The 16,872-nt window shown below is 39.6% G+C and overlaps 1 protein-coding gene across 11 annotated transcripts in view; it reads left to right on the top strand.

Annotated features, from left to right (window-relative positions):
• The window catches only part of pcbp3 (poly(rC) binding protein 3), a 54,386-nt gene that overhangs the window by 13,953 nt on the left and 23,561 nt on the right, over positions 1 to 16,872 (top strand). For 8 of the 11 annotated variants that reach the window (XM_061691765.1, XM_061691763.1, XM_061691761.1 and 5 more), the window contains exons 2-4: positions 9,778 to 9,846; positions 10,030 to 10,080; positions 13,203 to 13,340. The gene's annotated coding sequence lies outside the window, so the exon portion shown is untranslated. Of the gene's footprint in view, positions 1 to 5,251; positions 5,289 to 9,777; positions 9,847 to 10,029; positions 10,081 to 11,442; positions 11,475 to 13,202; positions 13,341 to 16,872 lie in introns of those variants that run through there. The other 3 variants (XM_061691755.1, XM_061691757.1, XM_061691758.1) reach the window with 3 other exon arrangements.

Genomic DNA, 16,872 nt, shown 5'->3' with positions numbered 1-16,872 from the left:
ATTCACACTCACATCCACACCTATGGGCAATTTATAGTTTTCAATTAACCTACCATGCATGTTTTTGGGATGTGGGAGGAAACCGGAGTGCCCAGAGAAAACCCACACAGGCACGGGGAGAACATGCAAAATCCACACAGGCGGGGCCGGGGATTGAACCCCGGTCCTCAGAACTGTGAGGCAGACGCTCTAACCAGTCGCCCACCGTGCCGCCACACCAAAACTTAATAATAATAATAATTTGAGGGCTGCTCGAGGAAAATTTGTCATTTAAACTGCTAAATGCTCAATCAGGTTGACTGATAATTGATCATTTATTACATTATCACACTTGTAACTCTCAAATCATCTTTCGCCATTGCAATTAATGGAAAGGCCATTAACACCCCCCACCCCCACCCCCAAAAAAACAGCAAATAGATTTTTTTCTTATAATACGTAATAAGAAAACTAGCACTTAAAAAATACTGTATTTTGTGAAAATATAGTCATGTCATAATTTAATCAAATGTATAGAATTAAACAGTTTTGCCACCTTTTTGCTTTAATTCAATGGACAATGTGCTGCTCTTTCTGGTCTATGTGCCTTGGACACCAAGGGGCATTATAATCCAGACATACCGATATACATGGAGACAGTCACAGCTTGGGTGCAGTATTATTAGTCATTCTTTGCAGAGGATAAAGAATATATGCCAATAAGTATTGTTATATCATCTGTTTACATGTGTTTCTACACCAATATAGTCCAAATATCTATTACTTAAAGCGTTATAGCACCACAACATAGGTGCTATTCATTACATTATAACAATATAAATGCTTAGTTTGACAGTAAATTTCAATTGGGAGTGGCAAATAAAAAGCTTGAAAACTGTTTTTGAAGACGTGTACACCCTATTGCCAAACTGCTGCTTGTTGTGAACTAAATTGAGTTAAATTGATTTTACTGCCTCCATACAACGCTTGAACCTCAAATTTTGTCTCGCAAGGTCAGAGCAAAAAAATCAGCTGAATGAATGATATCCCGAAAAACCCGTACATCGGGTCACTCCTAAGTATCTTGAGGCACCACTGTATGTTAAAATGATACATTTTGACTGAGAGACTAACATCTTACATATCGGGGCTGAGCTAAATTTAGCCTGGGTTATTATTGGAATTTATTTTCGTCTTTGCTGCATGTCCATGTTTTTTTTGCCATAATCGTTTTCATAAAAGTCACTTAGGGTAATGTAAGATGAGTATGACATGGTTGTGTTGGGTCTAAACTATTAATCTTAGCAATTATTAATATATTTTTTGAGGGGGTGGGCGTCCATTCCTGGCAGGGCTCAGATTTGATGCCCTTAGCGGGGATTTACTCTGTCCTTGTTTTGTTGGTTGCCATTCACTCAAACTCTTCACAAGCTGCCGCATGAGCGACCGTCCCCCACAAGGCTGTTCAATGGCCCGTGTTCCAGTGACTAATTTAAGTGTAATATATGCATGGTTCTAAATTTAATGTCGAAATTATCTGAAGCAACCTTCATCTATTGTGTGTAATTTCCCCGCAGTCTTGTTATTAGACAGACACAACAGAAGCATGCCGAACCCAGACTGGAGCCCTTGTCAGTAGCTGTGATGAGCAGGCAGAACAATCCAGCCTCTCTAAGCATAAATATGTCCGGCGTCAAGATATATAACTGGCAATTCCATCTACGGTTGAAGCCTCGCCAATTGCTTTTCACACTTATACTGACGTGCAATACACACAAGAGGAATCATGGCCCTGGCGTAGATGCATGGTGGCATGAGGGGGTCACAAAAAGGATATCTATATGTTAAATGGAGGATTATGGAAATATGTCAATACATTATTATGTCATTGCGTGGTTAAACTCGCTTTTAGATGGGTACTTTGGAAGGTTCTTTCCTGATAAATTGGATGTTCTTTGATAAAAAAAAATTTCCATTATCTTGCTTTTTTTAATTATTTTTTTTAAGAAACATTTTCTATCGCTAAAAGATATACAGGTATTATGATCAATACAAAGCCCGGCATTTTCCAGGATTACTTAATAAACAATAGACTGTTGAAATGTTCTAATTCACTCATTCTTACTGCATCTCCATCGCGACACATCTAAAAATCGATTATTACCACCACATTTGATGGAAGTTTTCTGAGAGCTGTAAGAGATCCCTAAACAATTGTTGGTGACATCGGCAATAACCTCCAGAGGGCAAGAGTGAAGCATTCATAATCTACCATCCGCAGAAGACTTCATTAACAAAAGCACAGAGGCTACAACAGACGATACCAACACCTCATTAAATTCTGCCTTGTGAGAGAAACATTAACATTTACCAATTGACAGAAAGGTTAAACATTTAGAGAAATAAAGGATCTGTTCAGAAAAATTATATTGTAAATTATTTAAAAATAAATTTTAAATGTTGTATTGTGTTATTAAAATGATTGATGCCACAGAAATATTCAATATTGCCATTATAATAAGTTTAAATTGTAAATATACCACAAACTATGATCCCAATAAACTAATATCATTCAAGACTCAAGACTTGTGTATGTCGCCTTTGCAAGCTATAAAAATCGCGATCGTCAAGCAATAACAAGACCGCTGTCATTTATTCGCTTGAACTTTTTAACAACCACTCTGCAGAGCAAAGAAATGCTCATACAGCAAAGCCCGTGTCATCGAGCATTGTTTTGAGTTGTTCTTTTTTCTTTGCTTATATGAAAACGTGAGTTGAAATTTATGGTGAGGAAGCGACACAAACGTCAGTGCATGCGCACAGAGCACAACATTTCCTTGACAAACCTAAGGAAATACAGATATTTCATGTTTTGAGAATGGATACCAGCAAATCCATGGTGAGTATTATACATAGGTAGATGGGAATTCCAGATTTTGGGGGTGCATATTATACTCAAGATTTATGGTTCTGGTACTGCTTTTTTTTTTATTAGCCAGGGCTTTGGCGCCATCTTGCACAATCAAGGGGCATTACAAAAAGAATGCCAATATTCAGAGAACCGTGAATAACTGAGGATAGGTTGCATAGGGGGGGAAAACGTGAGTCGGCGGAGGTTCAATGTACTGCAGTTTGAACATGGTCTGGATTATGCCTTGATCATCTTTTACTGAGTTTTGAGATAACTTTGAAAGCAAAAAAATAATAAAAAATCATTCAAAGGCAGCAGTGGAGAAAGCTGATGCACATTAAATGCAGCATGACTAATGCCTCGTCATCAACGACAAGGCCCAGTCATCTTCCGCACATTCAATCTCTTCACTCTGAATGACTTCAAAGCAAAGTCTTAGGCCACAACCCAGACTTGAGCGATGGTCTGGGTTATGATTCGAGCGAGGCGGTGTTTGCCTGGCTTGATGACTCAAGTTAACTTGATGACTCAAGTTAAGCTCCTGATAGTAGCCTTTGTGTGTATAAAATGACCGCTGAACTACTGAGAGTGTTTGTAGACATAAGCCGTTGGCTTGCTTGCTCTGAGCATTTAGTTTGCATGCGTTTGCGTGACAATGTATTGGTGCCTGCATGCTTAGGGTGTTGTGTAATATTCTTCACAGAGGACTGCATATTTATCTTTTTGCTAAACAGCATGTTTATCTTTTTTTTTAACCGTGATTTATGTTGTTGTGCAGCTGGAAAAGAGGTGAAAACAAAACCGTTCCCTGGTAATCTCTCCATGTGCGTTGAGTGACTTCCCTGGTAGTGTTGAATATTTATCAATCTAATGAAGACAGAAAAATAAGACAAAGCAAACAGCATGGGTCCTCACATTTCCTTTTTCATGGCCAATCCTTGAATTGATCATCAAACGTTGACGTCATTAAATGGTGGGAGGCAAGAAAGCTGCATAGTTCAAAGTTGCCCAGGCGTTTGGGATACCTGCTTCTGTCTATGGGTGAAATCAAGCAATTTTCTAAAATAAATAGAGCAAAATGGGGCAAATTGAGACCCACAAATATGCTATTGTTTGCAAAAATAATAATAAATACACTAGTTAAAGGCCATGTGATGACATTCACATTATAACATGAGACCTCTATTGTTAACAAGTTTTAAGTACCAAAGGGATAATGTAAATCTGAATAAATGGCAGTCATCATTTTAACTAGTGCATTTTTTTTTTTTTTTTTCTATTTTGAAAGTTTGCGCCAATGCACGTTAGCAAGCTGAATCCCAAATATTGCCTTGGATATGGTTAGAAGTTGCTGCGAAGTCCGGCATGTCAGCCGCCATATTGGTTTTGAGGAAAAACTTGGCGTTTCAGCACATAGCCAGTGAGCAGTATAGCTTTAGTTTTTGTCAATTTCAGCAAAACTACAAAGTTCCTTAGGGGACATGAAAAAAAGTAAGTTGGCAAAAAGAAGTTAGGTGAGATCTCACAAAACTTTTATTCATATTAAGAATTCACTTCCAGGTCAGACTGGCACACTTTTTGTTTTTCAAGCACGTCAAGCAGAATGGAGGATCTGTATCCCTTTTACGCCGGAACAGTTTTACTGTGTCACAGTAGAGTTTTTAAGCTTCCGCTGTGGTTTCTTAGTATTATAATTTACATTTATTGAGAATCAGAGTCGATCAGTCGAACAGAAAACAATTTCTCGAGGGGAGAGCGGAACGAAGACAAAACACAAAGCACTAATTGTAAACAGGATGAGAAAAGTAAGTCATTAGATTATCTACAACAATGAAACATTAAATATGAGTGTTGCATGGGGCTAAGTGCTACACCCTGTGAGGGAAGGACAGGACAAGCTAGAACAGGACAAGGACAGGAGAAGATGCATGCAGGACAAGGGTCGTTAACCCGGCTGTACAACTGAAGTGTGGTGGGATTGCCTATGTAAATTATAAAAGTCTATAGGACGAGAGTATGAGTGAGGGGATACACAAGCAATTTGCATATTCATAAGTTATTTGTCGCAATAGGTGAGTGGCCCCACACCCAGTGAAAGAGTCCCAGGGGTGTGTGCCTGCGGACACGTGCAAGTGAATTGACACCATTTTACATGCACAAAGACTAACAGAAGTGTCCTGTAATTGCTGTGTCCGCACCGCGAAGGCTGAGGACCCCACCCAATCAATCGAGAGGCGGGATCGGGCCCAGCGGTCCACAGAGAGCAGCCCGGTGGACGGGACATGTCCCACACCGAGGGACCCAGGGCGGTCTGCCGGCCCCACCGTCAGATTGGCACACTAATCAGATTGTAAGCAAAGACAGCAATGATGGCGCGCACATTCATCTGTCGGAGAAGGTAATAGAGCTTTACTTTGAAAGTGGCCTAAACTATACAGACATTAAATTTGTGCTTGCCCTTCCTAGATAAAAAAATGGGACTTTGGTTTCGTATATGGCAAACATGGAGAAATTTGGAATAATGCTAGAATGTCCAAACTGATTCGGAAGTACATTCATTCATTTTTTCCCCAACCTTTAATGTTTTTCTTCAGTTATTTACTAGGGGGTGCATACAAAACAGCAATTTTAAAGAAACCAAAACAGAAACATTGTCATAAGAAAAAAGGTGGTTCTGGCAGTGGGTCATTCTTCCACCCCATTGGAGACAAAACGGTAAAAATCGCCCATCCGAAATGTTATTCCATCACTTGCACAATTTTCACATCACAACAACACCAAGTTTTTGCAAAATCAGAGGGTCTAATAAAGAGGCAGTATGGTGCCACAGTGCATCCAAGACGGCGAATTAGAAGAAGCTAAATCGAAGAAGCTATCGTAACTATATTGCAGTTGCGAACCCTTGTGAGCTCTTCTCCTCACTTTTAGAACACCCTGACCCACAGCGCAGGATGTTTTACAGACATATGATAATACGGCTTTTGCTGACCTTTAAGTGAAAATGTAATCAAATTCGGCCTGATTATTAGTTTGTGTGTCTCATGTTTAATTATCAATTATTTCTTACACGCCTACTCTGATTTGGGTTTAGCCTTTACAGAATACATTTACAGTTAGCATTGGAATCAATGTTAAAATCAGAGAGCTGTCTACGGCTGGAAAAGCTGAGAAAATCAATCAGAACCGTTGCACAAACATTGGCCAGGACAGCTGCCTTGCGATTGACTGGCAACCAGTCGAGGGTGCATGCCACCGCTTGGCCAAAAGTCAGCTGGCTCCAGTTTCCTGCGACCACGCAGTGTACGTAGAAAAAGGACGTATGGGTTATGTTCATCTGCGTGTTTGATTTCCGTGTGTGAATGACGGGGGCAGGTCCTTCAGAACCCAAAGCTGAGGTGATAATACTGTCAGGATATTTAATGAGGATAAGAGCCCCGCTATGGAGAATGAGCATTAGCCTTTTACATCATTAAATATTAAAACTGTCAGGGGACCGCAGCGGGGGCCCTTTTCTTTGACTTTCACACTGTGTGATAATAGAGTTTTTACCCAGAGGGACCTCGACACGCAAACCACTCCTTTGCTGCAGTGCGAAAGCTCAGGGAAAATTAGATGGCTGCGTCTGAGGATTATCTTAATGTGTGTGTCAGGGGGTCCAAAGATTATTCACATTATTTCCGTCCTGTCTTCTACATTAGGAGGAATAGGTCACAGAGGACTATACAACTCGTAACTATACTTAAACAGGAGAGGTACTTACCGTAAGTACTTACTACTTAACCCTGTTATGTGGCAGGTCAAATTGACCCATTTAAAAAAATATTTTTAAAAAACAATACTTAAAAGTATTTTTTTGGGTAGGTAGCTTTTTATTTTTCTGCTTGGCTTAACAAGTGAAATCAACATATACAATTAAAGTAATATCGACATGGCACTAGTTAGACAGGTAATTGAGGGGATTTCGAAACCATTAACCTACATCAGTATTTTATCATTCCAAGCAGTACATTTCCAAACCTTCATTTGGTTTGGAAATGTACTGCCTGGAATGGACTGCTAAATTAATTCCGTTGTACAAAACTGGGAGCAAATTCCAATGAAGTTGGGACGTTGTCTTAAACATAAATAAAAACAGAATACAATGTTTTGCAAATCATGTTCAACCTGTATTAATTGAATACACTCCAAAGACAATAATGTTAATGTTCAAACTGATAAACGTCATTGTTTTTAGCAAATAATCATTAACTAATTTTATGGCTGCAACACGTTCCAAAAAAGCTGGGACAGGTGGCAAAAAAGACTGAGAAAGTTGAGGAATGCTCATCAAACACCTCTAAGGAACATCCCACAGGTGAACAGGCTAATCGGGAACAGGTGGGTGCCATGATTGGGTATAAAAGGAGCTTCCCTGAATTGCTCAGTCATTCACAAGCAAAGATGGGACGAGGTTCACCTCTTTTTGAACAAGTGCGTGTGAAAATAGTTTAAGGGCAATGTTCCTCAACGTATAATTGCAAGGAATTTAGGGATTTCATCATCTACGGTCCATAATATCATCAAAAGTTTCAGAGAATCTGGAGAAATCACTGCATGTAAGCGGCAAGGCCGAAAACCAACATTGAATGCCCGTGACCTTCGATCCCTCAGGCGGCACTGCATCAAAAACCGACATCAATGTGTAAAGGATATCACCACATGGGCTCAGGAACACTTCAGAAAACCAATGTCAGTAAATACAGTTCAGGGCTACATCCGTAAGTGCAACTTAAAACTTTACTACACTAAGCAAAAGCCATTTATCAATAACACTCAGAAACGCCACCGGCTTCTCTGGGCCCGAGCTCATCTAAGATGGACTGATAAAAAGTGGAAAAGTGTTCTGTGGTCCGACGAGTCCACATTTCAAATTGTTTTTGGAAATTGTGGACGTCGTGTCCTGAGGGCTAAAGAGGAAAAGAACCATCTGGAGTGTTAAGGACGGAAAGTTCAAAAGCCAGCATCTGTGATGGTATGGGGCTGTGTAAGTGCCAATGGCATGGGTAACTTACACATCTGTGAAGGCACCAATAATGCTGAAAGGTACATACAGGTTTTGGAGTAACATATGCTGCCATCCAAACTGCGTCTTTTTCATGGACGCCGCTGCTTATTCCAGCAAGACAATGCCAAACCACATTCTGTACGTGTTACAACAGCGTGGCTTCGTAGTAAAAAAGTGCGGGTACTAGACTGGCCGGCCTGCAGTCCAGACCTGTCTCCCATTGAAAATGTGTGACACATTATGAAGCGTAAAATACAATAACCGAGACCCCGGACTGTTGAACAGCTGAAGCTGTACATCAAGCAAGAATGGGAAAGAATTCTACCGACAAAGATTCAACAATTAGTGTCCTGAGTTCCCAAACGTTTATTGAATGTTGTTAAAAGAAAAGGTGATGTAACACAGTGGTAAACATGACCCTGTCCCAGCTTTTTTGGAACTTGTTGCAGCCATAAAATTCTAAGTTAATGATTATTTGCTAAAAACAATAAAGTTTATCAGTTTGAACATCAAATATATTGTCTTTGTAGTGTATTCAATTAAATATAGTTTGAACATAATTTGCAAATCATTGTATTCTGTTTTTATTTATGTTTAACACAATGACCCAACTTCATTTTAATTGGGGTTGTATGTATATACTGTAAGTTTAAAATTGAATCAATATTTTTTGGGCGGTATATATTTATTGTATCTATGTTGTATGTGTTTGTAACTTCACCACACCTCTTGATGGATAATGTATCTTAGGTAATGGTGAAGAAGTAGGATCTGAATGAATCTAACATCTTCCTCTTCCTTTTCGGACTAGCAGTTCATGGTGTGGGGGATATTTATACTGTACTGGAGATCTTGTGTTATTTTTCATTTTGTTTTGTACTGCATGTTTGAAATAAACCTCAATCAATCAATCAAAGTGGTTAATTTCACATATTTTACATTAAAACAGTTTGGCTTCCATCTTTTTTATTTAAAAAAAGGTAAATTATCCTCCTAATACAATAAACCCTGAGTGGTAATGTCGTATGATTGAAATGGTTAGTAATTTACTTGATAAAGAGATATTACAATACTACTACAATATTTGGAGGATATTTTGTGACACTTTTGGATAATCAAACACGCCCCGGGTCAAAATCACCCAAGAACATTTTTGCTGCGCCCCAAAAATAAATGCAACAGGAGAGCTAATGTCGCTAAATGGATAATTAGTTTCCATACACTGAAGATGATGATGTTGCATGTTGCACGGATAGGTGTTCTTGGGGGTCATTTTGACCTGGAGGCTCTTTTTATCCGTATAAAATATGTATTTAAGAAAGATATTTAGAGCTATTTGGGTAATCTACAAACAAAGTGAAACTGACACATACACAAGTATACAATTCCTTTTAATAATCATTTTCTGGAGATCAGTAGCTCAGGTCAACTTAACCCCAAGGATATAAAACATTTTAATTAATTTGAAGTTAACAGGTATGAGAATGTTTCAGTCATATTATTCTCTTTGTTGTCACTTATGTGAAAAAAAATCACATTTCATTGTGCTTGTGTGTAGCCTATTATGTATTATTGTCACATTGTATATTTTTCTCAATCTGACACATTATATAATGTTCAGTGGTACATTATTAGTCTACGTTGATGTGGAGGAAAAAACTGTGGTGCATTTCTGGTAACGTACCAACAGAGAGCAGCAACGTCCTCCTGGAAAAAAATAGGCATTCGGTTTGAGAGGAATGTGCAGCCAGACAGTATATACAGTAGTGTACTTCAAAGTGGGCGGTAGATGGCGCTCCAAAGGAGCATAATTCCAACCAAAATGCTCTGCTTTCATTGACAGAATCTCCTCTCCTCATTGTCCCCCGCCCCCATGGGCCGTGTCGTCTGCAGAACAGCTCAACTTCCCAAAGTAAGAAATAACAATGGCACAGTAACAGATTACAACAGTAACACTAATGACTTCTTACTGTAGAGGATATGATCAATTATTCATTCATTCATTCATTCATCTTCCGTTCCGCTTATCCTCACTTGGGTTGCGGGTAGGATCAATTAATTCTACATTTATTTTCTTGTTTCTCCCGTCTCTCAGATACACTGACTCTTGTTCCATTTTGAACCTGACTGAAGAAAGCATACCAAAGTAAGTTGTAGTGAACAGGGTTGACACCAAGAATTTGAAATCAACAACAACAACAACAAAAAACATCACTTTGATATCACACTCACAAGATTCAAACCCCTCAACTATGAGGCAGACATGCTGACCACTTGAACACAGTGCTGCCTTTTTTTTTAACTTATTCACTGCCATTGCTTTTGAAGTCCAATATCCATGTAAATTGGGAGGGCTGGCAGTGATTTAAAATATATTTTTCTATACTGTGGAAAGGGTTACAAGTGAGATGGGACCAATCCCCATTTACCTTTGGGGAGAACGTACAAATGACACACTGAAGGACCTCAGGTGAGGACTACTAACCACAACTCAACCCTGCTACCTTTTTATATATACTCTATATTGTATTTTATATCACGGTGGAAGACTGGTTAGAGCGTCAGCCTCATAGTTCTGAGGACCGGTTTCAATCCCTGGCCCCGCCTGTGTGGCGTTTGCATGTTCTCCCCGTGCCTGCGTGGGTTTTCTCCGGGCACTCCGGTTTCTCTCACATCCCGAAAAAACATGTATGATAGGTTGATTTAAGACTCTAAAATTGCCCCTAGGTGTGAATGTGAGTATGAATGGTTGTTTGTTTATGTGTGCCCTGCGATTGGCTGGCAACCAGTTCAGGGTGTACCCCAACTCCCGCCCGATGATAGCTGGGATAGGCTCCAGCACTCCCGCAACCCTTGTGTGGATAAGCGGCTCAGATAATGGATGGATGGATGTATATTATACAAATTATTATACTGTTCAACAACACATTTATTGTCTAAATGTTATTTTTTTGCTTATTTAGGACAATTTTGAGGTGCGGAATCCAAATATCACATTGGTTTTGGTCAATCAGGTCAACATTTATAACTACGGCCACATGTTTTTTTTTTACATGTACAGGTATTTTTCCCTTTCGAGATTCAAATACACTGAGGTTCATGCCCTGAATTTTGAACAATGATGACATAATGCTCAATTTACTGTTACTTCCATCAATGTCCACAATTCCATTTATCCATCCATCCATTTTCTGAGCCGCTTATCCACACAAGGGTTGCGGGCGTGCTGGAGCCTATCCCAGTTGTCATCGGGCAGGAGGCGGGGTACACCCTGAACTGGATGCCAGCCAATCGCAGGGCACATACAAACAAACAACCACTCGCACTCACAGTCACACCTATGGGCCATTTTAGAGTCTCCAATTAATGCATGTTTTTGTGATGTGGGAGGAAACCGGAGTGCCCGGACAAAACCCACACAGGCACGGGGAGAACATGCAAACGCCACACAGGCGGGGCCGGGGATTGAACCCAGGTCCTCAGAACTGTGAGGCTGACGCTCTAACCAGTCGGCCACCGTGCCGCCCAATTCCATTTACAGTAAGCAAATTTTGTAACATTTGATTAATAAGCTGTTAACAACTTGGCATAAAAACTGGAGCTGAACAAGAGAAACAGATGTCGTTTTCAGATTCAGCGACGCAAACTTGTTCTGAATCAGTTGAAAGAACATGGACAACTTAAATTTTTTTCTTGTAACCCAGTGTTAGCAACAAGGCAGCTCTCCATGTTGAAAAAAGTAAAGTTTGCATACATAGAGATGTAACGAGAGACCCGACAATTTCAGTGAGTTAAATCTCTGCACGTCAACATTACCCCTTGTGGCGTATTCGTAGTGTTGACTATGATGTAATCGACAAGCCGCATATCACAACTCACCCTAATGCTGCTCTCACCAGTGCACGTATTTAAATGCAAATGAGGCCCTCTAGTTGTCTGGATTGATAGTAAGTAACCTAACCTCTTATATTGTACACTGAATTACAGTACTGTATATGTTTACCATGGTACAACAATTAATTTAATGACCTTATGTCCAGATTCGTATATCATTATGTCAGTATACACTTACCAGCCACAATGTTAGCTACAATGAGCAACCTAATGAGCTCAAGTGTACAGACATGCACGCACACACAAAAAGAGTGAATAAGAAGTCATGATGCATAAAATTAACCATGGGGAACCATGGATGATTTTAGCGGCTGAGCACATTTGGATTGTTTAAGTCAACTCCCTGGATTTATACCCTGTAGAGGTCAAAGGTTCGAAACTTGGCTCAGGCCTTCTGGTGTGGAACTGCATGTTCTCCCACTGTGTAAAACAGGATAAAAACAGGCTAATCAAAGACTCTAACTTACCCATAGGTTTGAATGTAAATATGGATTGTTGTTTGTTTATATATGCCCTGTAGTGATGTTCGATACCACCGATTTCCTTTCTGATCCGATTCTGAGTAAAATTCAAGCTGGTATCGGCGATACCGACAGATACTTTGTACGAGGTGTTTCACAAGGTTTGTTGTATTACCACAGCGCCTTACAAACGTCACAAAGCGCGTCTTGGTTGTTTGTGGAGCTGAAATAACGCCACCCATGACTTCATTTACCCTCTGCCATCGTCTACTGAGTGACTGACTTAGTGAACAACTCCTGCACATATGCATCACGCATTTACCCTCGCGGAAGAAAAAGTAGTTGCCACCAATCGCGCATCATTTACCTGAAGACAAGATCGCAATCATTTCTGTTAATGACATGCATTACCACAAATGATTGAAGTATCAAAAGTATCAATATTTTGTATTTTATTGCATTTAAAGTGTCGGTATCGGATGGTATCGATAGTTCAGTATGAGTATATGGTGTAGAAAATGTATTAATATTTGTCTAAATTGGTGGTAACCAATTGGTCTGACTATACCACTTGAAAACGTTTCGAGACAATGTGAAAAATTAAAAAAACGTTATGGCTGTCTAAAAGGAGAATGTTCCTGAGGTGACGTTGAGCAGAGGAGCTTAAGGTTGTATATCTCACTGTGGTCAAGAGGCCGGGACAAAATCCATGTGGCGGTTGACTGTAATCCAATAACCCTGCTAATGAACAGGAGTGATTTGAAATTGTTGTTTTGCTCACAAATTACATTTAATGTTGCAGATAATGAATATGCAACAATGAAAGTCGAGCAAAGCAAATTGTTTAGAATTGGATGCAACAAGCTACTGGTATACTCATTCATATTGATGACTGTGTGTTTCAATCTTACAGACGTCAGCATGGGCTTCTGATCAACTTGAAAAAAGGAAGTCAAACAGCTGATGGACTGAGCTGTGTTTAAGTGTGATCTCTCTGCCTCAACTCTGCTGTCCTTTATGACCTCGGAAAACATCACCCACAGAAATTTTGGTGAGTCATGGCAGTGGTTTGATATCCTTTGCTTTGAATTGATATACGTCGCTTGAGTTTCACTCTTTGTAATGTTAAACCTTGTTTTGAAAGCTAGTCAATTAAAAAATCCCTGAGGTTTTCATACATCTCTCACCGCAGCTACATTCTCCCTTTTAGAGAGTTAAAATAGATGCGCCATACAGTTATGATATTTGGTTTAAGTTTGGGAATTGACTCGACCAATCTAGAACATTCCAATTCTTGCTCCATATTGTTTTTCACTCTCCCTTGTGGCAGGTAAAATGCAAGTCTGGGAGCTTTCAGTCTGGGAGCTTAAGTTGGTTAGTCTAAAACCACCAACATCTTGCATCTGATACACTCTTTTGTTGTTTTGGCAGTATGTTTGGGAGATGAAAGATCTTCCAGTTTGGTTCTAACTTTCTTTAAATTGGCAGAAATGTTTGTGTACAGATTTCTGTGTTGAATTTGCTGATGCTTTCATGTGTTACATATATGAAGATTAATATTTCCATCTCGGAAGAAACCATGCAAGCCCAAGTCATAGTTTTAACTGAAATGAAAGTAGGGAATTAAAAAAATAATTTAAATAACTAATTTATGGAGATTATACTTATCCTGGCTTTCCTTTCTGCTTGCAACACTGAGGAAGTTTTTGAAAATGTTCACCCTGGCCAAGGTTACCTCACAGAATATGTTTTCACGGACTCAGAGTGCAGTTTCAAACAAACAGGCAAACACAAGAATAGTGTTTTTTGGGCACTGAATTGTATGCTTTTTAAGACTTAATTTAAATCACTAAATACCCCTATATTTAGTTACTGTGTTTGTGTTATTGTGTTATCGGCATGGTGGTTAGCACATCCGCCTCATAGTTCAGAGATTGGGGGTTCGAATCTAGTTTCTGGCTTTATGTGGAGTTTACGCGTTCTTCAGGTCTTTCTCCCACATTCCAAATACATGCATATTCAGTTCATTGAAGGCTCTACCCTGCCTCTTGCCCGAAGTTAGCTGGGACAGGCTCCAGCTCATCCGCAACCCTAATGAGGATAAGCACGCTAGAATATGGATGGATGGATGAATATGGGAATTTGACAGCTTTTAAACAGGAGGTTAGGCCCAGAGTGAAACAATCGCCAGGTCAGGTGGCAGAAAGTTGGTCTTTTTCACATTAAACTTGCTTAATATTGGACATTAATTAGTATAACTATAGCTTTTGGCTCGTCACTGCAAATGCTGTATTTTCAATAGGCCCATTAAGTTTAATTAGAAAAAGAACTGTTGCCATGTTTACTTTACAAGCTACATTTGGAAAAGCATTGCCACAGTCAAAAGAAGGACTACAAACCAGATGTATTATAAATTCACAAAGAACAATCATAGACCGAATATAAAGTGCCCTGCTTGCATTAAAGACTATACTACGCTGACTCAATGAAATGATCTTTTTCACCATAAGTGAGGTATCTGTCAAACTGTTAAATGTTTTTTTGGGACTTTTTTTATGATGGATATTGCCAGTCAGAATTAGCTCATAGTGTTTCATGGTGAAAATGGTGATAAATCTTCCAAGAATGATGAAGAGATGGTGACTTTCAATGTGAATGGAGGTAAAGCGGTTTGCAGTAAATGTATACTGTGCAGGGGAGCGCCACACAAAACTGTCGTTATGATTAGTGCGTGTGCCGCAGTGTACATTATCAATAAATAGAAATTGCTGATAATCAGCCTCTCCCCGTGAGAGCTGTTATTCATGAGAGTGCTACCTGTGAGCATCATTTATCATGCGATATGAAGTTTATTGTTGAAACAAGCTCCCCACTGATTCAAAGGCCCACACAAATTATAGAACCTTCTCGAAAGAAATTGATCTTAAGAAGCCAAGTCTGTCAGCATTGACTTCTTTTCATAATATTTTTCACTCCACACCATATGAGTGGGCACGGTTGATGAGTGGTTAGCGCCTCCACCTCACAGTTCTCAGTTTAGAAAACAAAACTTGTGAGCGTTCATGCTGTTAAATTCTTTTTTAAAGTATATCCATTGGGGCAAATATTTGACAGCACAGTGTAGATTTTCTCCGGGTTAGGGTTACGACTGAAAATTGAAATTAGCAACAAAGCTGTGTGGCACAGAGCATCTTTTTTGTCCTGATGCGCTGTTAGTCATTTACAAATAAACAAATACAAAGTTGCAGAAGTTATCAAAGAGAATCTCATTTTCTCAAAATAATTTTTTTCCAGCTCCTGTGCATGAAATTGTTGACGAGAATGCACAAGTGACCTAATTTTGTCTCAAGGATTTTTTTTCGGCCCTGTGCATCTAATGTTTCAATTTGTTTTTTCTTGGATATGACAGGTTTAGAGCTTGCTTTTCAAACAATGGCTGCATGCTCATTAGAACTGTCCGGAGCTTAGATGCATAGCAATCAGCTTGTTGTGTTGGAGAGATCATTAATGCCCCTTTTTCTGTCACTTACAACAATGTTTTGTCTCATAAATTCCAATTGTTAGTCTCACAGTTAACCATTCGGAAAGTGTAGACAGTCCTTGTGGAGGAAGCCCGGCACACTCAGTTTGCTGTGTACAACATTGAAAGAACAGAGAATGCACTTGTGATTTAAATTGCAGGAGGGTTTTTTTTGTGCTTGTTGCAAGAGGCATTTTGTGGTAACTCTGCTAAAACATTTGCTGCGCACAGAAAATTGAATCAATGCACAAATATCAAAGTTAGTTTTTACCCAAATTGCAGGGGAGCTAATTCTGCAGCAAAAGTAGCAAGGCAGCTCCACTTGGACAGCTCCAGTTCACGAAGAAGTGAATTTAGATTACAAAAACTATTTAAAGCTTTTCAAATGGAAAAAAATTACATCAGTTGGGAGAATATATTATATGGCGGCACAGTGACCTATTGGTTAGTACGTCTGCCTCAGAGTTCTGAAGTTCGGATTCGGCTCAAGGCTGCACCCCTGTGTGGTGTTTACAGAGAACTCGGTGCCCCGGCTTCTTCGTACATTTCAAAAACATGCATGTTAGGTTATAATTTGTCAGCTGCAATCGAGGCAATAGTCATTATTGAGTAAATTATGAACAGTAACTCATACCCAATTGATTGGATCACTCAAATCTGAGAATTCTCATCAATGATCCCAGTTCTTTGTTAGGCTGACCAGACGTCCAGATATGAAGGTTTATTCGCTAGTTGTTGTGACTTGAATGAACATTCAATAACACATAAGGACTAGTCATATGTTAAGTGAATTTTTACTTTACGAACCTTTATTAACTTCCATCCATCCATTTTCTGAGCTGCTTCTCCTCACTAAGGTCGCGGGCGTGCTGGAGCCTATCCCAGCTATCATCGGGCAGGAGGCGGGGGTACACCCTGAACTGGTTGCCAGCCAATCGCAGGGCACATAGGAACAAACAACCATTCGCACTCACAGTCATGCCTACGGGCAATTTAGAGTCTCCAATTCATGCATGTTTTTGGGATGTGGGAGGAAACCGGAGTGTCCGGAGAAAACCCACGC

This window comes from Phycodurus eques, chromosome 12 (assembly GCF_024500275.1).
Source record: "Phycodurus eques isolate BA_2022a chromosome 12, UOR_Pequ_1.1, whole genome shotgun sequence".
NCBI classification, from domain to species: Eukaryota; Metazoa; Chordata; class Actinopteri; order Syngnathiformes; family Syngnathidae; genus Phycodurus; species Phycodurus eques.
This window is presented reverse-complemented; position numbering and strand designations above follow the sequence as displayed.